This window comes from Panthera leo, chromosome B2 (assembly GCF_018350215.1).
Source record: "Panthera leo isolate Ple1 chromosome B2, P.leo_Ple1_pat1.1, whole genome shotgun sequence".
NCBI lineage: Eukaryota > Metazoa > Chordata > Mammalia > Carnivora > Felidae > Panthera > Panthera leo.
Window position 1 is genome coordinate 87,621,786 of NC_056683.1, and position 24,173 is coordinate 87,645,958.

The 24,173-nt window shown below is 34.1% G+C and overlaps 1 long non-coding RNA gene across 1 annotated transcript; it reads right to left on the reverse strand.

Annotated features, from left to right (window-relative positions):
- Positions 1-505: 505 nt before the first annotated feature.
- Positions 506-6,766, reverse strand: LOC122220203. Its single transcript, XR_006202720.1, has 2 exons — positions 6,679-6,766; positions 506-694 (listed from the first exon to the last, which is right to left on the reverse strand). It is a non-coding gene; the product is annotated as an uncharacterized LOC122220203 (long non-coding RNA).
- Positions 6,767-24,173: the final 17,407 nt, after the last annotated feature.

The window sequence follows — 24,173 nt, forward strand, 5'->3', positions numbered from 1 at the left end:
TTATTGCTGGTCCATGGGCCACACTTGACTGGCAAGGCCTGGGGAACCATCTTTGGGCCTTTTCTCAGTAGACACAATCTTCTTGGCCAGTTAATTCACTGCCATGAATTTAAATATATCCTGTATGTTCATGATTTGTTATTCTTTATCCTCAGCCTCATAAATTGTAATCTTCAAAAATATTGATTTAACATACTAAAAATGAAACTCATTATTGTCTTCCTCAAACCCAATCTTCCTGCTTTCTGTCCTATCATATTAATGATACTATCATTTCTCAAGTTGTCTGAGATGTTCATATTATACCCATTTTACAGATACGGCTTTGAAAGTTAGGTAATACATCAAAATGATTCTGCTGGCAAATAAGGTAGCCAAGATTTTAGCACGTTAGTTGATTTATTTGAAAGTCTGTGCTCATTCACTGTATTTGATAACCTCTTTCGAGAATAATTTTCCTCTTCTTTACCTACTGATGAGTCACTTAATCATAATTTTTTTTTTCTGTATAACCTTCTCCAGGTTTTCATGACAGTGTGATGTCTTCTTTCCTGTATGGTTCCACAGCAGTTTGGTATCCATTCTTATCAAGGAACACACCACATTGCATTCCAATTATTGGTTGAGATGTCTGTCCTCAGCCCTTGGGGTGTAAGCTCCTTGAAGTTTGGGACTGTGTCTTATTTATCTGTTACTTTTTTTATTAGAAAAAAAGGAATACATGATAATTTTAGAAATAAATGATATAGAAACACAGAAAAAAAAGAGAGAGAGAGAGAGAGAAATTTTCTTGCAAATACTCTCTTGAAATCCTATTTCTCTTTATTAGGTTACAATTATTATGAGTTTGGTGTACTTTCCCTCTAAGCATTATCTATGCACATCTATTCATACTTGTATACAATCTCTGTATCTACATAGCTATAGGTGTATGTACATAAACACATAGTATATAAGTTGGATCATATTGTACACATATTCTATGACTTTTATTTCCATTAGCAATATATCTTGAGCAATTTTTTCTGTGTAGTTATGTATAGATATGACATTATTTTTAATGGATGTAAGTAATCCTTGGTATAGAATTATAATTTAAAATATTTACATATATATGAACAATTTAAAATTTTCAACATTTTTCTATTACCTATAAAGCTGAAAAATCATATTTCATATTTGTTTTTGTCCCCGTTCAAGTATCCCTTTATGGTACATATCTAGGCTTAAAATCACTGATTCAAAATATGTATGCTTACAGTTCTGATGCAGATAGCTAAATTGTCTAAGAAGGCTACACCAATGTATGGTTCCATAAGTAGAATAACCATGATTTTTTTCCCTAAAAAATATATATATGTATGTATTTTCTTATCCACATCAAGTCTTATCAAATTATTAATTTTTGACAACACTGGTGAAAAATATATCTCATTTATATTTATTTTCATACTTGTGATTACTTGTGATCTTAGTATTTTAGGAGGATGTGGGAATAATTTTTTGCTATTTGAATTTTTTCTCTATGATGGCCATTCTTACCATTCAGTCATTTCTTTTTTATACTGGGCTATCATGTTTTTAATGATTTATAGAGGTTCTCCATACATTTAGAAATTAATCTATCTTGTTTTATATGTTGAAATATTTTTTTTCTCAGTCTCTTTTAATTTTTTAAAATTCTTTAAATGAAATATTCAGATTTCACATTTTCTTATTATTTTCTCTTTATGTTTTGTTGTTTAATTCTATACACATATTTCCTTTACTCTCTAGTTTATTATTTATGTCAGGTTTATTATGTTATTTTACATGCAGTTAGATTCGTTATTTTTAGGTATATGGTTAGATGAGTTTGAATAAACAAATAATTATGTAACTACCACCACAAGAAAGATATAGAATATTTTTGTCACCACAAAAAGATGAAATTCTTCTCCTCTGTAGGTGATTGCTAACCCACTGCAAACAACTTACTTTATTTCTCTTCCTATTCTTTTACCTTTTCCAGAATGTCATATAAATAGGAGGGTATATAGTATACAGAATCTGATACCTAGATGTTTTCATTTAGCGTAATGATTTTGAAGTTCATCTATGTTGTGAGTGTATCAGCAGTTCATTCCTTTTTATCGCTGAGTAGTATTCCCTTTAAAGATGAATCATATTTTTTTTTAATATATTCACCTATTGATGGATATTTGGCTTATTTCTGAATTTTGGCGATTGCAAATAAACTGTAAACATTCACAAAAAGGACTTTGTGTGGGCTTGTGTTTTCCTGTTTTCTTGGATGGATTGCTAGGAATGCAACTGCTAGATTTATACTCAGCCACTGATTCCAGGTGGCTATACAACTTGCACTCCCAGCAGCAATGCGTGAAAATTGCAGTTGCACCTCATTCTAGCCAACACTTGTTATTGCCAAGTTGCTATTTGCTCAGCCATTTTATATGTGTATAATGACCTCTTATTGTGGTTTTAATGTCCATTTCATGACTAGTGAGGAGGAGGATCTGTTTATGACATGTAGTTACCATTGGTACTTCTGAATAGAAGTATCTGTTCAAATCTTTAATTATTTTTTAAAACATTAGATTATTGGTTTCCTTATTGTTGAGTTTGGAGAGTTTTTCTAGATACATATCATTTATCAGATATGTGTTGTGCTAATATTTTTCCTCAGCCTATGTCTTGCTTTTTATTTTAAGTCATTTTCAAACAGCAGGACTTTTTAACTTCAATCTGATTTATTCGGTTTTTCTTTAAAGTTTGCTTTTTGAATTCTATTTAAGAAATAATCATGTAATCTAAAGTTTCAATGATTTACTTTGGTACATTTTCTTTTAGATTAGATGTTTTTGAGTTTGAGGCTTTTAGCTCTAGAATTCATTTTTAGTTTTGTTTCATATGTGTGAGGTGAGGATCCAGGTTCATTTTTAGCCAGGTGTATAATTGTCCTAACATGATTTATGGAAATAATCATGCTTTCTCCAGTAAAATGTCTTGACATCTTTGCAAATATCAATTGACCATCTATGTTGTATTATCTATTGTTATATAATATAGTACCACAAAACTTAGTGGCTGCAAACATTAAACATATATTATCTCATATTTTCTGTGGGTTAGGAATCCAGGAGCAGTTTTGCTAAGTAGTCTGGCTCAGATCTCCCACAAGGCTGTAATCAGAATGTAGGTCAAGGCGTTAGTCAAAACTCAAGGGAGGATCTGCTCCCAAGCTCAGTAATGCAATTATTGGCCTGCCTTAGGTTTTCACTGGATATTGGCTAGAGATACCAGTTCTTTGCCAGGTGGTCCTCTCCATAGGGACAGCTTTCTTCCTCCAGAGTGGAAGATCCAGTTATAAGAGAGCACCCAGGATAGATGCTACAGTCTTTTTACAACCTAATCTTAGAAGCACTATCTCATCACTTCTGTTGTATGCTATTAATTAGAAGTGAAGCATTAATACAACCCGTACTGAGGAGGAAGAAATTCCTAAGGATGTGAATATCTGGAAAAAAAAATTGTTACAAGCCATCTTAAAGGCTACCCACTACCTATGAGTTTACTTTTGTACTCCCTTTGGGTTCTGTAAATCTATAGGTCTGCCCTTATCCCAATACCACAGTATCTAAATTATTGTAACTTTAGGATAAATCTTGAATTTAGGTAAAGTGTATTCTCCAACTCCCCCCCCACAGTTGTTTTCATTTTTTAAAATTTTATTTATTTACTTTGAGAGAGGGAGAGAGTGTGGGGGAGGGGAGAGAAAAAGTACTTTCATTTTTCTAGATCCTTTGCTTTTTTCATAAACATTTTAGAACCAACTTGTCAATATTTACAAAAAAGTAGGGGATTTTTTTCAGAATTGCATCAAAACTACATACATTTGGAAAGAAATGACATCTTTTTGTGGGGGGTGGGCGGGGGAAGAATTGACATCTTCAAGTGTTTCAGTACCAAAAAAAAAAAAATCCATTACTGTCTTTCTTTAAACTTTTCTCAAACAAGTTTAGAAATTTTCAGTATTCAATCCTACACAGTTTTGTAGATACAGCCCTTAAATATTTAAGGTTTTCTAATACTAAGGTAAATGGTATTCTTTACGTCAATTTTCAGTCATTCATTGCTACTGCATATAAATTCAACTGAATTTTTAAATTTAACCTTGTAAACTGAGAACCAATATACTCACCTATTCATTCTAGTAGCTCTTTTCTAGATTCTCTAGGATGATCATAGTATCTATCAGTTTTAAAAAATTTGCATCTTTCTTTTGGATCTAAATGTGGCTTACTTTCGTTTTTTATTACATTTACTAGGATTTCCACTACAGCTTTGAATAAGAGGAGTCTAAGTAGACATAATCAATCATCTCATTTCTGATCTTTGGGAAAGCAATTTTTAACTATTAAATATGATTTGCTGTAAGTTAGTTATAGGTTTCTAATAGAAACCTTTTATTATATTGAGATTTCTATTTATAATTCACTGAAAATTTTTTTATCATAAATATTGAATGTTTAAAAAATTTCTGCATCTACTGAGATGAGTCTATGTTTTTTTTTTCTTTTTCAGTCAACTGACATTGATTGACATTGAATTACATTGACTGAATTTTGAGTGTTGTACCAATCTTCCATTCCTGGGATAAACTCCAATAGTCATTACATATTTGGCACATAATTTGGCTCACAATACATTTATATATATACACTATATATACATATATAATGTATATACTCACATATGTAATCATACATGTATGTATATATATATACAATGATAAATATGTACATTAATATACACAGATGTGTGAAAAGTTTATATGACATATATATGTAGGATAATATAACATATATATGTAAAATTATCCATATATATTTGAGGCAAACAGAGTGATCTCTGACTATAAAAAGTCCTTTGTGCTAGTCTGGAGAATCTGAGGTTAATATACCATGCCATGTAAAGTCGTTAAAGTTTTAATATCATTATATGGCTTGAACACTACAGTCATGTGGGAAGAACAATCTGGATGTGGTATAGAAAACTTTTTAGAGAAGAAATGACCTAAGATAGAGGATGAATTTATTTAGAAGCTTATATTCAAAGTCCAGAGATGAGACAAGATGACTCGAACCAGAAGATTAGTAGGATTAATAGAATAAATAGAAAGAGAGTGGTGGGAGTAAGATTTAGTAAAAACAACTCAAAGCAACTTGATTTGAAACAAATTTAATAGTAGAAAGTTCTCAAAAGTAGGTGAAAGGTCAAAATGGCTCTAAAAAAGTTAAGTATGGGTGATCAGAAGAATAATTGTACAAAGGTTAACTTGAATATTTGAGAGTTTAGAATACAACCAGCTTATCAGCTTGGTAGGGGGTGGGGAGGTGGGACACTAATAGCGTTATTGGTGAATTAAACAGAGAATGGAGGTAGAGATTACAAAAAGGGATCTGAGCAGGTGGGAGCAGAGGAATTCTAAATACTGTGGGGAAAATACATTAGGGCCATAGGCAATCTCAATCACAAATTATTAATTACGGTTTCCAAGTGTTGGGAGTCTATAATAGTAGACTGATCTGTCTGTTGTCAGAAATAAAAAGACCCTTTTTCATAAAAATGTCAAGTAAGGCAAGAAAGAAATCAAACTCATCAAGGGAAGCAGGTACATCTGTGTATATTATGAATGAAAAATCACAGAATTTGACCCTTAGAAAGTGTCATTTTTAAGGAAGAGGGGGAAATAGGAACTTTGATGTATATTTTATGAGTTAATTAAAGTGGAGTAGGTATTACTGCAAGTCAGTTTGTTGGCTGGTTTTATTTGCATACCAGCAACAACATTAATGGAGAAGAATACAGGCAGAGTTTTGCATGTTATATATATATATATATATATATATATATATATATATATGCAATATATTAATGTATTATTTATATTAACATTTATTAAAATTAATTACTATTAATATTTTATGCCAATGAATATATTATCATATACTAACATATACTATATTAATATATATTATCATATATTAACATGTCCTGTATTAATATATATTATCTATATTAATATATATTAAAATATTTTAAAATAATTCCAATGCTGAAATTATTTTATCCAGTCTTAAAATTACTATATCAAATTGTAACCACCTTATCCTTTGAAACTCTTCTACAGTAATTTCCCCCAAACATCAACTTCTATCCTCCCCTTTAACTTCCTTTTTACTTTTCTTTTTATTCCTTTTTGAACCCATTTGAAAGTATTTTACAACTTTTTCTTGTTTTTCTATCCCCAGTTCTTTCCTTTTACCTCCCTGATTTCATGTGGACATATTTTTTCTCAGATTATAAGTAGGCATTATTTGTTCATTCAACAAATATATATCAAGGATCTACTACCAAATAGCAGAGAACTGTTTTAATTAAGATTATATTCTAAGATACTAATAATATGTAATAATAATGCACATTTAAATGAAAAAATATTATATTATACCTTCTAAGAAATAAAAGCCAGAAGCAGGGCCATAGAATGGGGCCACTTCAGAGAGTGAGGGGTGGAAGGCAGTTTACAATTTTAGAGTAATCATGATAGAACTCAGTGAACATGAGTTATTTCAGCGAACACTTGAAGCTGATGAGAGAGCAGTCATCCATTACCTGAGGGGCTGTCATTGAGCACCAGGAACAGCAGAACTGAGGATCTAAGGCTGAGTTATGGCTACTGCTCAAGGATCAGCAGGGTGACCCAGTAGGGCTGAACCAACTGAGCAAAGAAAACACAGAAGGATATGAAGTCACAGAGGTATAAGGACTATATCATGTAGGGCTTTGTAAGCTACTGGCCCTTATGAGGCAATAAAATGTAAAATTATTAGAGTTTGAGCAGGGAAGTGACAGATTTAATACCAGTTTTAAAAGAATCACTTTGGATACTGTATTGGAAAGAGGCTATAAGGCAACAAGGAAAAAGCCAAGGAGATAAGTTAGGAAGCTGGCTTGGAGAGAAAAATCAGCATTTTCTGATTGTATTTGGTGTGTGAAAGAAAGAGGGGAGTTAAGAATGACTTAAAGTACCTGGCCTGGGGAAGGAGAAGATGGGGTTGTTGTAAACTGATACAGAAAAGTTGTGAGTAAAGTAGATTTGAGGGATAATACCAAGAGTCAGGTTAGTAAACTGAATTTGAGATGCCTAATAGACATCTAAGTGCAGATGCTGATAAACAGTTGGATATAAGAGTCTGGAGTTCATGAAAGACATCTGAGCTAAAGATAGAATATGACAGTTATTTCCATATAGATGGTAGTTAAAACCTGGATGAGATTTTGAAAGAGACTAAATGAGACTTCCAAGGAAATGAGTGTGTCTAGAGATAAGAACAAAGGACTGAGCCCTGGGATGCTCCAGCATCAAGATGTTGGGGAACAGGAGGAGAATTGGTGAAGCATTGAGAGGAGCTGTCACTGAGGCTGAAGGAAAACTAAATTTAGAGGTACTTAGTATGAGGGAAAGATTCACTGGATTAAATGCTTCTGATGGCTAAAGAAATTGATTGAGAAATAACCATTAGATTTCGTATTGTGGGCATCATCTATGACTGTTAACGCCTTTTTGGTATGTGGTGAGGGAAAATCCTGAGTGGAATAAATTTAAGAGAAAAATGGGATTAGAGATGGATTATAGATAGTTCTCTTGAGAATTTTTCGCTATGAAGTAGAAGAAGGGATCAGAAGGGAATATAGAGCTAGAAAAGTTTTTATTATTTTTAATGGAAGAAATAAGAGCATGTTTATATGACTAAGGGGGAAAATAAAAATTGATGAAGCATTTCAGAAGGGAAAATTCCAGAAGCAACAGACAAGAACTGAGATCTAGTGCAAAGTGGAAGTGATGGCCTTAGAAATTCAAGGACTCCATCTATTTTAACAAGAAAGGAAGCAAATGCATAAGTACAGATTATGGTGGTTGGGTAGATATGATAGTGGAAGCTTAAGCAAGTTATCTTTTGTCTGTTTCTATTTTCCCAGTAGTATAGAAAGCACCATCTTTGGCTGAGTGTAGAAATGGAGGAGGAGACGTTAGGGGTTTAAGAAGAGAGAAGTTACAAAAATAGTCACCTAGGAAGGTGTACTATTGAATGGGTAAGTGAAGTGTTGTAGGACTGCTAGAGACCAGCAGGGAACCCTTAAAGTTCATGGTCATGAATTTAAACTGCATTTAAACACTGTCTATATGGTTGTGGTGCTTTTTTCCAGTTACATCCAGCATGGCTGCAGTAGCCTTAAGAATTAGAATTTTTTCTAAAAGAATACGCTGAAGGAAGAAAAGGGCAAGGAAGTCAGTGGTGTATGGAAAATGAAAGGAAAGGAGGCATTTAGACCAATGATTTCATTCCTAGCAAAATCCAAAAGGGCAGTGACTTTAGATTTTTTGCAGATCTGCAGTGAATTTCAACATATAGAATAATCTTACTGAGAAAAATAAGGAAGTGGTGACAAAATAAATGTAGGCAGGAAATGGTAAAAAAGAAAGAGACAAGGAAAACTGGAGCTATAAAGTAGCTGAACCTAGTTTCAGTCACACTTGTGATCTTCTGAATGACAGTCATCCCTCTGTTGTTCCTACTTGTTTTTTACTTTGCAGCCTTTCTGTAGCTCAATACCACATTCTCAGATGGTGAATTCTGCTGTCAACGAGGATGTACTTTTATTTGAAACAGTCAACATTTCCATCTCCCCCTATGGCACTATTGCAGGCACCCATTTAAAACATGAAACAGGACTCTCCAGTAAAATATGCATGTGGACACAAGTTCAAAAGTTCAATCCCACCATGCTGCTAAAATTTAGACAGGAAAGTAGTAAAGTGCCATTCATCAGTCATTCAAATTGGGTATACTTAATGGAATTATGACAAAAGCCAATGTTCTTTTCTTTTTAAGAGTGTTGCCGTGTTAAATTGTACAGCCTTGTTAATGATATTCTACTCTTGTCATTCACTTCAGGAAATGTTACAATAAGCATTAGAATCTGATTATTGTGTAATATAATATATTTTTTTGCCTCTTGCCCCATGTCAAACCAGACGCCCGTCTAACTTCAGTGCTGTGACAAATAGTCACAAATCTCAATCTCTTGATGTTCCAGGTGCTACTGCACTAGCTCAGGATACTTCATTTGTGATATCAATCCTATGGCTATAGCCAGAACACTAAAGTTTGTCAATAAGACTGCATGTACTGATTTGAAACATGACCATTGTTTTCACTTAAAAACTGGGAAGAGAAGGCTTGGCAGGGAGCCACATCCTTTCCTGGCATTACTTAGATGACCTTTAATGTGCTTGATCAGGATATGAGTCACTGTTTCTGAGAATTGGAGTTCTTGCAGAGTGGTCACCTTGTTGGAAGGGAACTGAAGATGTAATTCTTTAGTCACACCTATATGATCTCAGTGTTTGCTGTAAATTAGACAGAAAAAAATTAAATCAAAATAAAATAATCTGAAACTTAATACTTGAGGCGATAAATATTTCCTGTTTAAACAAAGAGAAATGCTCTATAGTCAAATATAACATTATTTTTTGTTGTTGTCCCTTGTCCATAAAGAATAAAAAAAAGAAGAATTTCCAACTATTAGTCTCTGTTCTAGCTTTTTGAACGTCTTTCTCAATTGTATGAAGTTAGGTATACTTCTGCTTGCATTCAATTATGTAAGTGTTAGAATATATAGAACCTTATCTGTCAGTGTTGCTAGCAGAATAAAAGAAGAGTAAGGAAAGAAATGGAGAGTTGATGAATATTTAATAATGCTTTTAATCAGTCTCACCAAATAAACATTTCTCAGGCTGCTTTGCAAATGAGATTTCCCTATCATAGGAGCTTGCAGATATATTTTTCCTTTTCCCCAGTGAAAATATTGGGAGTCTGGTTGGACTGGTAAATGATTTTATAATCATTAATGAATTTTAATGACTGACAACTTAAAGTAAACAAAAATAATATTGAAATATGCTTTCTTGATGAAGTTGCTATCAAAATGTACATTGCATATTTTCCTAAAGTATTCACTTAATAAAGGCATAATCTTTTACATTTTGATGTTTAGTTTATATGATTCCTTATATATTCCCTAATCACTTTAATTGGCACATTTAGTAGTTGTGGAAATCAGTAAACAGCAGAGATAAATGCCAGCCATAGGACACAAGCTATAAAGATTCTTTCAGATCATGATTAGATTTGAAATGTTAATGAGTTTGCTGTGACCAGAGATGACCAAAGATGATCAGACTTCCTAGGAAGTCTAAAAATGATAAGACTTCTAAGAGATTTAGTGATGCCTCTTTCAGTAAAAGTAAAGAAAAATGAGCCAGGTATGCCATAGCTGAGAAAAAAAAAAAAAGAATTCCATTATATAAAGTATTGTTGAAAGGCAAGGCATTATGTTACATGAAGCCAACAGCACATATCCGGAACTAACTGGATATTTTGTGGTTTGATCCACTGCCTTCAGGATCACTAGGGATGTCCTAATTGGACCTTGAGAAGTCAAAGGAAATTCTTACAGATATCCATTTGTTCTCATGGTGACCAATATTAATCCCTTATAATTTTTGCACTCGTTAGAAAATAGCTCTCCAATATGAGAGCAAAGATTTCTTCAAAGCACACTGGATTGGATTCCATAGGGTTTCTAGAAAGACACTGAAAGGGCACACTGATTTTGATATTGTTTTACTATATAGTAGTGTGTGTGTGTGTGTGTGTGTGTGTGTGCGCTCACGCGCGTGCGTAAAATAGATAATTGATTACAAAAAGACTCTTTTCACTTTTATTTTTATGGTAACTTGTGTTATATGGAGGAAATGAGTTCTGCACATAGAAAATCAGAAGAAATACCACTTCTGCATTTGGGCCACCATGTACTCTCCCTTCATAAGTAACTATGACTTACTTAATGACTTTATCTGACTTAAAAAAAAAATCAAGTACTGAGGTGCGTGGGTGGCTCAGTTGGTTAAAAGGCTGACTCTTGATTTTGGCTAAAGTCATGATCTCAATTCATGAGTTCGAGCCCCATATCTAGCTCTGTGCTGACATCACAGAGCCTGTTTGGATCCTCTGTCTCCCTCTGTCTCTGCCCCTTCCTCATGCGTGCACATGTGCACACACATGTTCTCTTTCTTTCTTTCTTTCTCTCTCTCTCTCTCAACAATAAACATTTAAAAATTAAAAAAAGCAGGTGCTATTGATGGTGGAGGTGGTTGGGGAGCTGTCTACAACATTTGTAAATCAAATACCACTTGCTATAAACATATCTGTTTCACAGTAGATATTTTAAATCACAGTAGCCACAACTTTTCCAAAAGGACAGTGTTTGAATCCAAATTCTACCACAAAGGAATGTAGACAGCATTTTGGGCTTAGTACTGTACTTTGACCTGAGTCATGCTAAACAGTAGCTTCCAGTTCACTATCATGGATTGGAAATATTTCTCTGAGGCCCTTTGTAAGCCGGATTGGTAAGGACCGGCAGGGATAAATCTATTGGAGAATAATTCTAAATCTTTTCCAGTACCCGTGTTCTTCTTAAATCTTCTGCAATTCTTCTCAATCTTCCAGATTCATTTTCCAGAAGTTTTCAGATGACTTTTGATTGGAAGGCTTAAAAAAAAAAAACCTTTCTGGGTTTTCATCAGAAAATTACATTTACAGTTTTACTCTGAAAGTGTTTATCTATAGAATTACCCATGAGTTCATCTCCTAGGTTAGTTCCACCTTTCACCTCAATCAAGAAAAAGTCATCTTTTATGGCATAATCCAAAATCCATATACCCCAGAGAGGTGCTGACCAGTCATTGTGTGCTGTTAAGAAGGATCTGAAATTTTATCTTTTCAACAGCTAAGAATTTGAAAGATAGACAAGTTTTGCCTTCATCCTATACTAACATTTTTTTTAAAAAAAGCCACCTTAGCAGAGATTGAAGAGAAGCAAAGGATTATTCTCTCACTTTAAAAAATGCTCTCTAAGCCAAAGCATAAGAGACTGTTAAAAACTGAGAACAAACTGAGGGTTGATGGGGGGTGGGAGGGAGGGCAGGGTGGGTGATGGGTATTGAGGAGGGCACCTTTTGGGATGAGCACTGGGTGTTGTATGGAAACCAATTTGACAGTAAATTTCATATATTAAAAAAATAAATAAATAAAATTAAAAAAAAAATAAAAAAAAAATGCTCTCTATACAATCCAATTTATTTAAATATCTCTTGGCCAACTCAAAACAAAGAGGGAGACAGAGAAGACATTTTGGTTCAAAAAGGGCAGTGCCTAAATAGTTACTGTAAAGAAGATTTGTTCCTAAATAAAATACTTAATAAAAGTATGAATTAATGGATATAAGAAGACAACCTTCAAAACATCTAGCTTTTTATTTTTATTATTTTAAAAATGAATAGTTGTTAAGTAAAACTGTAAATTTTATTGATAAAAACTGGTTCTGGAGAGGTTTTTTTATAGACTTTCTTTTAAAGCAGTTACGGTTGAGAGAAAAAAATAAGTGGAAGGTACAGAGATTTCTATATACCCTCTGTCCCCCAATGTGTGCACAGCCAACATGATTGGACCATTTCTTAACAACCAATCGACCTACATGGACATAACACTGTCACCCAAGTTCACAGTTTACATTAGAGTTCACACTTGATGTTGTACATTTCTATGGGTTTTGAAAAATGCATAATGACATGTATCTACCATTTCAAAATAATGCAGAGTAGTTTCACTGCCCTAAAAATTCTCTCTGCTTTGCCTATTCACCCCTCCCTGGCACCTAGTCACTGGCACTACTAATCGTTTGGTAATTTACAATTATCTCCAGAGCACCCTGGGAGAGTCTTAAATCACCCCCATAAGTAGAGATAAGGGAGAGTCTGAAGAGAGAGGCAGGCCACTCCAGGTTGGTAACTGGCAGTTTAATAAGCAAAAGGAACTTGTATACAAAGCTTGTCTTGGGCAGCAGCAAATGAATGGATCCCTGCACCTACCTGCCAAATCTTAACTGGGTTCAGTCACATATACCGTGTAAGTGTTATCAACACCACATCATTATCTCAAGGCCATGTCCTTGGAACAGCTTCTGGGAGTGGGAAAGATAAGCAGAACCCACATTTCAAAGACAAAGGATGGGGTGAGGAGCCTCTAATCATTTGGGTCTGGCTCACTTGTCAACTGGCAGTTATATATTTTCCCAACATCCTTTTACTGTCTCCACAATTGTGCCTTTTCCAGGATGTCATATAGTTGGAATAATAAAATATTAGACTTTTCAGATTGAATTCTTTCACTTAGTAATATGTACTCAACTTTCTTTCAAATCTTTTTCTGGCTTGACAGCCCATTTCCTTTTTAACACTGAATAATATTCCACTGTCTGGGTGTACCTCAATTTATTTACATATTCATTACATATTCACCTACTCAAGGACATCTTCATTGCCTCCAAGTTTTGGCAATAATAAATAAAGCTGCCATAAACATCCCTGTGCAGGTTTTTGTGTGGACATAAGTTTTCAACTCCTTTGGGTAAATATTGAGAAGCACAACTGTTGGGTTGTATGGTCAGATTATGTTTAGTTTTGTAAGAAATTTCCAAAATGTCTTCCATAGTGGCTGTACCATTTTGCATTCTCATTAGCAATGAATGAGAATTTATGTTACTCCATATCCTCCTCAGCACTTGGTATTGTTAGTGTTTTGGATTTTGGCCATTCTAATAGATATGTTGTAGATCATTGTTGTTTAAATACATATGGTATGGAATATCTTTTCATATGCTTATTTGCTATTTATATATCTTCTTTGCTTAGGCGCCTGTTCAAGTCTTTGGCACATTTTTAAATCAGGTTGTTTTCTTATTGTTGAATTTTAAGAGCCATTTGTATATTTTGCACAATAGTTCTTTCTCAGAAATGTGATGTGCAAATATTTTTTCCCAATCTGTCGCTTGTCTTATTCCCTTGACAGGGCCTATCACAAAGGAGTTGTTTTAATTTTAATTAGGTCATTATCAATTCCTTCTTTCATGAATCATTCCTTTAGTGTTATATCTAAAGTCATCACCATACCTGAGGTTATTGAGGTTTTCTCCTATGTTATCTTGGAGTTTTATAGTTTTGCATTTTATATTTAGGTCTATAATGCGATTTGAGTTAATTTTTGTTAAGGGTATAGGTCTATGTCTGGATTAAGTTTTTTTACATGTGGATTTCTAGTCGTTCCAGGACCGCTGTTGAAAAGACTGTATTTGTGTCATTGTATTGCTTTTGCTTCTTTGTAAAGTTGATTGTATTTATATGGTTCTATTACTTGACTTTTTATGCAGTGCCATTCATCTGTTTGTCTATTCTTTCACTGATAAAACATTGTCTTGATTTCTGTAAGCTTGTAGTAAGTCTTGAACTTGGGTAGTGTCATCTTCTGGCTTTGTTCTTTTTCTTCAATATTGTATTTGGCTATTGTGGGTTTTTGTCTGTTCATAAAATATAGAATTATTTTGTTGATATCTACCAAATAACTTTCTGGGATTTTAATTGGAAATGTTGAATCTGTAGATCAAGTTAGAAAGAAATGACATCTTGCCAATATGTCATGAGTCTTCCTGAGCATGGAATATTGCTCCATTATTTGTTATTTTGATTTCTTTCATCAGTTTCATAGTTTTCTATGTATATGTCTTGTACAGATTCTTAGATTTATACCTAAGTATTTCATTTTGTGGGATGCTAATGTAAATGGTATTGTGTTTTTAGTTTCAAATCCCACTTATTCATTGCAGGTATACAGGAAAGTAAATTACCTTTGTATCCTACAATCTTGCTATAATTACTTTTTACCTCCAGGGTTTTTTAAATTGATTCAGATTTTCTACATAGAAATAATATCATCTGTAAAAATAGACAGTTTTATTTCAGCTTTCCCAATTAGTATAGCTTTCTTTTATTTCCTTTTCTCGTCTTATTGCATTAACTTGTACTTCCAGTTCTGATGTTGAAAAGGAGTGTTAGGAAGGAATGCCCTTGCCCTATTCTGAATCTTAATGGGAAAGCTTTGAGTATCTTACCAGTAAGTATTTTGTTAGCTGCAGGTTTTTTTCTTCCTTTTTTTTTTTCAGCTGTAGGTTTCTTGTAGATAGTGTCAAATTGAAGAAGCCTCTCTCCATCCCTAGTTTGCTGAGAGTTTTTATCATGAATACATATTGCACTTCATCAAGTGCTTTTTCTGTATCTGTTGATATTATCATGTGATTTTTCTTTTTTACATTGTTGATGTGATAGATTACATTAATTGTTGATGTTGATCCAGGCTTCCATACCTGGGATAAATCCAACTTGGTTGTGTGTATAATTCTTTATATATATTATTGGATTCGATTTGTCAGTATTATGTGAGGGATTTTAATCTGTGCTAATGAATAATACAGTCTTGTAATTTTCTTTTCTTGTAATGTCATTCTCTAGTGCTGGTTTTAGAGTAATGTTGGTCTCATAGGATGAGTTAGGAAATATTTCTTTTGTTTCTAGCCCCTGGAAGAGACTGTAGGAAATTGGTATAATTTCTTTTTTAAATGTTTATAGAATTCACCAGTGAACTCCTCTGGGCTTCATGCTTCCTGTTTGGGAAGGATATTAATTACTGATTCAATTTCTTTAATTAATTTAGGTCTGTTCACATTGTTATTTCTTCTTGTGTCAGTTTTGGCAGATTGTGTCTTTCAAAGAATTGGTCCATTTCATTTAGGTTATCCAGTTTGGGAACATAGAGTTGTTCATAATAGTCCTTTATTATTCTTTTGATATGATAGGATCAATAGTAATAGCCCCCTTTCCTTTCTGATACTAGTAATTTGTTTCTTCTTCCCTCCCCCCCCCCCCCCCCCCCCCCGGTTACCCTGGTGAGAGGACTTCTAATTTATTTATTTATTTTTTCAAAGAATTGCCTTTTGGTTTTGTTGATTTTCTCCATTGATTTAGTCCTTTCAACGTCCTTGATTCATGTTCTAATTTTTAATTATTTCTTTTTCTTCTTCTTCTTTTTTAATGTTTTATTTATTTTTGAGACAGAGAGAGACAGAGCATGAGCAGGGGAGGGGCAGAGAGAGAGGGAGACACAGAATCCAAAGCAGGCTCCAGGCTCCGAGCTGTCAGCACAGAGCTTGATGTGGGGCTTGAACCCACGAACTATGAGATCATGACCTGAGCTGATGTCAGATCTTAACCAACATAGCCACCGACACGGGTTTAGTGGGGTTTTTTTGCTTTTTTTTTTTTTTTTTTTTAGCATTTATTTATTTTTGAGAGACAGAGAGAGACAGAGTGTGAGTGGAGAAGAGGGAGAGGGAGACACAGAATCCCAAGCAGGGTCCAGGCTCTGAGCTGTCAGCACAGAGCCCGACGCGGGGCTCAAACTTCTTAGCCGTGAGATCATGACCTGAGCCGAAGTCGGACGCTCAACCGACTGAGCCACCCAGGCACCCCTCTTTTTCTTCTTTTTTAATGGTTTATTTATTTATTTTGAGATAGAGAAAGTGAGTGAGTAAGTGTGTGCAGGAGGGAAGGAAAGAGAAGGATGGAGAGAGAGAATCCCAAGTAGGCTCCACGCTGTCAGTGCAGAGTCTGATACAGGACTCATAACTCATGAACCGTGAGATCATGACCTGAGCTGAAACCAAGATTCTGATGCTGAACCAGTTGAGCCACCCAGGCGCCCCGTATTTTTTATTCTTCTTATTTTAGCATTAATTTGCTCTTATTTTTCTAGTTTCCTACATTGGAAGCTTAGTTTATTGATTTTAGATAGTTCTTGTTTTCTAATACATACATTCAATGCTATGACCTTCCCTCAAAATAATGTTTTCACTGCATCCCACAAATTTTGATAGGTTGTAGTTTACTTTTCATTTAGTTACAAATATTTTATAATTTCTCTTGATCTTCCTTGACTCATGTGTTCTTTAGAAGTATGCTGTTTATTTTCCACATATATTGGGATTTGCCAGCTACTTTTCTGTTTACTGACTTCTAGTTTAATTCCATTGTAGTCTAAAAGCAGACATTGTATGATTTTTATTCTTTTAGATTTTTTAAAGTATGCTTTATGACCCAGAATGTGGTCTGTCTTCTTGAATGATCCTTGTAAGTCTGAGAAGAATGTATAATCTGCTGCTGTTAGATGAAGTAGTCTGTGTATGTCAGTTATATCTGATTGTTGGCATTGTTGAACTCAACTATATCCTTACATATTTTCTGTCTGCTAGATATGTCCATTTCTGGTAGAGAGTTAAAGTCTCCAACTATGATAGTAGATTCATTTATTTCTCCTTGAAATTGTATCATTTGTTGCCTCACATATTTTGATGCTCTTACATATTTTGATGCATAGATGTTAAGAATTATTATGTCTTTATTGCTGACCCCCTTAACATTATTTAATGTTCCTCTTTACCCCAGATAACTTTCTTTGCTCTGAAATTAGTTCTATCTGAAATTAATGTAACTACTCCTGCTTTCTTTTGATTAGTGTTAAAATTGGTGTGTCTTTCTCCATTCATTTACTTTAAATCTATGTGTGTTTCTACATTTAAAGTGGGTTTCCTATAGAAAACATATCATTGGATATAATTTTATGATCCATTCTGAAAATATTTTGTCTTTTATTGTTGTATTTAGACCATTGAACTTTAAAGTTCAAATTGATATGGTTGTAACAATATCTACCGTATATTTTACTGTTTTTTTTAATTTCTTGCCTTTGTTCTTTCCTCCTATTTTTGTCTTCCACTATTTTTCTGACTTTTGTGGTTTCAAAATGAACATTTGAAATTATTCCATTTTCTCTCCTTTTTAGACAGTTGTACTTTTTTTTACTTTTTTTTGGTGATTCACCTATAATTTGCAGTATATATTTACAAATAATCGAAGTCGACTTTCAAATGACACTATATCGTATACAGGATGTATGTATATGTATACACACACACACACACACACACACAGAGTTGACCTTTGAAAAACATAGGTTTAAACTGTGTGGTCCCTTTCACTTTGATTTTTTACATTACAGTACTATAAATGTATTTTCTTTTACTTATGATTTTCTAAATAGCATTTTCTTCTCTCTAGCTTACTTTACCATAAGAATACAGTATATAATATGTATAACATGCAAAATGTATGTTAGTTGATTGTTTTTGTTGTTGGTAAGGCTTCCAGTCAATAGTAAGCGGTACTGGTTAAGTTTTTGAGGATTCCAAAGTTATACACAGATTTTTAACTGAATGGGGATTGGTGCCCCTAACCTCCAAGTTGTTCAGGGGTCAATATATACAATATATATATTTATACACATGAACACAAATATATAATATGTATACATAGTAAACACATTGTTGCTCCTATTATTTTAAACAAACTGTTATCTGTTAAATCAATTAAGGACTTGAGAAGTAAGTGCTTTTATTTTATTTTCACTTATTCCTTTGATCCTCTTCATGTTCTCTATTTTTAATGTTTCTGATCTATATAATTTTCCTTCTCTCTCAATAACTTGTTTTACACTTCTTACAAGGCAGGTCTACTGGCAATAAATTTCTCAATTTTTGTTTGCCTGAGAAAATATTTCTTCTTCACTTTTGAAAGATCATTTCTCAGGGTACAGAATTGTAGGTTGGTGGGTTTTTTTTTCTCTCAACACTTTAAATATTTCACTCTCATTGCTTGCATGGTTTCTGAGGTGAAGCCAGATATAATTCTTATCTTAGCTTCCCTATAAGTAAGGTGTTTTAGTCCTGTGGCTTCTTTCAGTGTGTTTTTTTTTTTTTTTTAATATTTGATTTTCTGGAGTTGTATATGAAGTGTCTAGGTGAATTTCCTGAGCATTTATCCTGCTTGATGTTCTCTGAGCTTCCCAGTTCTGTGTTTTCGTATCTAACATTAATTTGAGGGGGGGAAATCTCAGTAATTATTGCCTCAGGTATTGCTTTTGGTCCTTTCTCTGTTTATTCTCCTGTTGGGATTCCCAATATGTGTATGTTACATTTTCTGTAGTTATCCTACAGTCCTTGGGTATTTTGTTCTTTTTTTTTTTTTTGTCTTTTTTCTCCTTACTTTTCAGTTTTGAAAATTTCTATTGAGATATCCTCAAGATCAGAGATTTTTTTTCCTCATCCATGTCCAGTCTACTAAACAGCTCACACAGTTATTTTTTCATTTCTATTGTAGTGTCTCTTTTACCTCCAGGATTTCTTTTTGATTCTTTCTTAAAATTTCCATCTCTTTGCTTATTTTGCCTATCTGTTCTTACATGCTCTCTACTTTATCATATCTACTTTTAGTCATAGTTGTTTTAAATTTCCAGTCTGTTTCCAATACCCTGGACATATCTGAGTCTGTTTCTGTGCTTGCTGTATCTTATCAAACCATGTGGGGTTTTTGCCTTTTATTATACCTTATAATTTTCTATAAGTGAACATTAATTAAAAGGAACTGCAATAAATGGACCTTTAGTAATGTATTGGTAAACTGTCCTATAGTTCTGTGAATAATAAACCTATGCCTCTGGCCTGTGAACTTCACAAGTACTTCTCAGTTTTCCTGCACCATTAGGTGGGACAGGTGGGCCAACATGGGATGGAGGTGGGCATTTTTCTCCTTCCAGGTTGGTTAGGCTCTGAAAAAAATCCCTGTAATTTATGGTCTCAGAAAACAGGTTTTTTTTTTGTTTGTTTGTTTTTTTGTTTTGTTTTTCAGAGCAGACCTTGTGAAGAACAGAATGCTCTGGCATATTTCAAAATGATTCCTTTTTCCCTATCCTTGCCAGAAAGTAGAGGGGAGTTTTTCCTAATATTTATTATGAGGACCTGGTAGAGTTCCTGGAGGTAAAACTCATGAAGCTGGGGGGCTTTCTTTGGCCTAGATCTCCCTGGAGTTTTTAACTCTCAGACTTACCCACACTGAGTTTCCAGCAATTTGTCAATTTAAAGTTTAGATTTCCTGTCCTTGGTACTGTGTCCTGCAGAGGTTCCCGCTCAGGGGTTTCTGCTACAGTAAGTTGTGATTCATCTCTGTCTCTAATTTGGGGAACAGTGGTTTGTTCTGTGACCTCATTTCTCTGATGAATCCAAGAATGATTATTGATTTTTCAGTTTGATTATCTTTTTACTTGTTGTTTGGACAGAGTGATGATTTCCATTACATGCTAGACTGGAAACTAGAATTCCCAACTAACTTTTTAAAATCCAATTTTGTTTTTCTTAAAATAAGATTAAAATCTAGTAGGAGCATTTTTGAAATATTAAATATAAGTGATAAGTACCCCTTTTGTTCTACAACTCCCTTATAAGAGTAGTCCTTCATAAATACGTCACCCTTTTTCATGTACATTTTGCATTTTTTAAACCATCCCTTTATTTAAAAAAATTAATGTTGTTTTTATTTTTGAGAGAGACAGATTATGAGCAGGGAAGGGCAGAGAGAGAGGCAGACACAATCTAAAGCAGGCTCCAGGCTCCAAGCTGTCAGCATAGAGCGTGACATGGGACTTGAACCCACAAACCATGAATCAACCTGAGCCAAAGTCAGATGCTCAACCAACTGAGCCACCCAGGCACCCCTGAACCTTCCCTTTATTTAAAGGTTATCCAAGATTAATGAAGGCAACTAGGGCTACGAAGAGGCTTGGATGGGCATGCTGATAAATCCCCACTCTCTCTTTGGAGCTAATTCTCTTTGTGTGGGAGGGGGAATTTCTTGTATGAAAATTTCTACTTACAGTGTAACACTTTTTCCATCTTTTGTCAGTTATTAAAATATTTAGTGCTTCATTGGTTAATCCCATAAATCTTCCTGAATTTATATACATTTTGGAGTATCACTCAAATATTGTCAGTGGACCATGATTTAGTCTAATATTCTTTAGTGAGTTTTATATACCTTGTAAAGATATGTTCTACTAATGACACTCAGAAAGTGAAAGATGTTGTATATTTGAATAGTTTCTTATGCAGCATAGGCTTTCTGGATAAACCATTTCACTGGCAGATGGTATAGCTTGATGGCCAAGAGCCCATTTTCAGTAAGCAGACCTTTATTAACCATATTATGACTCAGTTTCCTCAAGCAGGACTTATATAGAACCCACTCATTCTAATGATTTAAAATCTTATTTGTAGAGTGTTCAAAATAGTGTCAGGTATGTAGCAAGTGATTAATGGATACTAATTATCAATAACCAAAACAGTAATATGGTTATAGTTAGGTTGGTAGGAAATTGGAGGCAAAACATATGGATTAACCTGATATCTTGGGCCTAGAAAGATGGAGCTCTTAGATATTGATTTATTCAGCAAATATTTATTATGTGTCAGACACAGTATTCCATGCTGGGGTTATAAATAACTGTGATATAATTTGATTGTTTTAAAAGAGACACATAAAATCTACTCTGGAAGCACTGTGCAGGGATTAATTAATTCTGTCTAGGAGAGTCACAGACGACTTCACAGAGGAAAAAGGCATTGGAATTAGGTCTCTAGAGATGTGTAGGAATTAGCTAAGGAAAGAATGAAAAAAAGATAAAAAGAGACTTTCCAGGGAGATAGCACAGTGTGAACAAGAGAATGAGGCATGAAAGTGCCTGGGGTATTAAGGAAATAATGGATAGTCTTTCCTGACTGGTTGGCAGAGTATAGAAGGGAAATGTTAAGCAATGAGTCTGGAAAAATCAGTTGAGGACACACTATGAAGGACTTCTAATACTTTGCAAAATACTTTAAATTATACTGAAAACAGTAAGAACCTAATTGAGAGTCCCACATGTATTGTTCTGCTCAATCACTCATTAATGTATTCATTCCTTCAAGGAGTACTTATTGAACAGTTAGTAAGCACCTGTCCCATTCTAGGCACTGGGAATTGAGCAGTAAGCAAAAGGCAAAATGCCTTTCCTTTATAGTCCTCACACCTAGCATAAAATAGCAGACAATGAGCAAAAATATAAAATAAAATAAAACAGTTATCAAAGGCAATAAATGCTAATGTGAAAAATAAATCTGAGAAGAGAGATAGGCAATGTTGAAGGTAAAGCTGCAATTTTACATACGACAGCCAAAGAAGGTATTGGTTAAAAGGTAACATGTGAGCCAAACATGAAGGAGGAAGGACATGACCCGTGTGGATGTCTGGAGAGAACAGCAAATGGGAAGGCACTGAGATAAAAATGTGCCTGATATGGCCAAGGAGCAGCAAGAAGTATTGCTGGAGCAGAGTAATCAAGGGAGAAAGAAGTAAAACATAAGGCAGAAAGATGATAGAGAAGAGAGGTAACAAATGAAGATCACAAAGGACCTTGTGGGCCATTTTTAGAATTACACTTTAGTCTGTGCAGAGAATGACGTGACCTGACTTCTATTTTAAAAGAATCACTCTGACTGCTATGCAGAGAATAAGCAAGTATGCGGGGGAGGTGAAGGGTAGAATTATGGAGGAGAGTCAAGAGACTGCTGGAAAAATCAGGCAAGAAAGGATAATGGTGTTGGTGGTAGTTGTAGAGAAGGTGACAAGAGAAAATGATCTGGAAATATTTTAGAGTAAAAGCCAACGGGGTTTCATAATGGGTTAACTTGACTGTGAGGCGTTAGAGAAAGTCTCCATCTTGGCTTGACAGTTTTCAGCCACTTGCCACAGTCTTAAGGACAACTTTGGGTGTTTCACTGCAAATCAGTATGTGGAAACAGACTATATATAATACAAATTTTTAAAATATAATACAAATGCAAGTAAAAACATTTAAAAATATGAAGTTCATAAATTACTTACAGTAATAATACTCATTAAACTGTGCTTCATTTCCTCTAAGAGATAACTAAAATCTTGTTAGGAATTCTGTACTGTTTTTCCCTTGATATAGGATTCTGCATTCTCTCGCCTTGGTGAAAGTCATATAATCTATTTCAAGAAGATAATTTTTCTCCCCTGATGAGGATACAATTGTGGCAAAATTATAGACACTCTTTCATTTACTAAGGAGCACATTCATCTCAGTAGACTTAGACTGGGTTACGCCTAGGGGCAAATCCAAGTTTTAAGGCTCCTGAAGTTTACAATGCGAGACCTTCTTTAGGAAAATATACATAATTATATTTTTAGTGCTCCTCTCAGAACCTTGGCATACACCTGTATAAATGAGGACCTAAATTATGCTTCTTTAGTGACAAAATAAGCCTGATTTTGTAGTATCAGTTCCCCAATTCACCAAGGACTAATCTTAGTCTGATCACTTAACAGGATCCATGAGCCCTGGGGTCAGAAAGTGCTCTGATCTGAGCTGGTCTATGATTTTGAAAGAAAATTGTTGTGCAGTGTAAGGGCATTTTGGTATTATAGGTTATAAATCAGGATTCTTCAAAATTGCTTTCTTGTCATTTTCCTATTCTTAAATAAGCATCCTTTGATATGGAATTATTTTTAGAACATTATCTTTCCATGCAATGAAAATTACTTTCACATACTCTCTTCAAATGAAAAACTGACATGCTTTTCAATTTGGGCATGCTTTCCAACTTTTAAACTTTCCAATCTCTAAATTTATTAAATATCCATGTATGTAGTAAGTGTTCAAAAAACAAAACACTACTGAGAAATTACATTTTACTATCAGCGGACTCTCCATGTCTTTTCTTTTCTTTTCTTTTCTTTTCTTTTCTTTTCTTTTCTTTTCTTTTCTTTTCTTTTCTTTTCTTTTCTTTTCTTTTCTTTTCTTTTCTTTTCTTTTCTTTTCTTTTCTTTTCATGGAGTTGCATGCACTTACAACACAGGAACTCATATGGGGCAAATTAGTATCCCTAAAGCACCAGATAAGTTCTTGCTTCCTATGAAGTGGTGACTCACGGGTGGCTGCAGACTTTTGTGGTTTCCATCAAGAAATGCTGCTGAGGCTCTTCATCTGTATGCATCACTGAAAAATATTTTTACCATTGATTTTCCTCTGGCATTGATTTACCACCTGACGCCATCAATAATGAGGTTTGTGAGCTGATTTCTTAGGCTGTCTGGGAATTTTTAAAAATTTCTTTCTCTCCTCTTTCTTCTTTCTTTCTTTCTT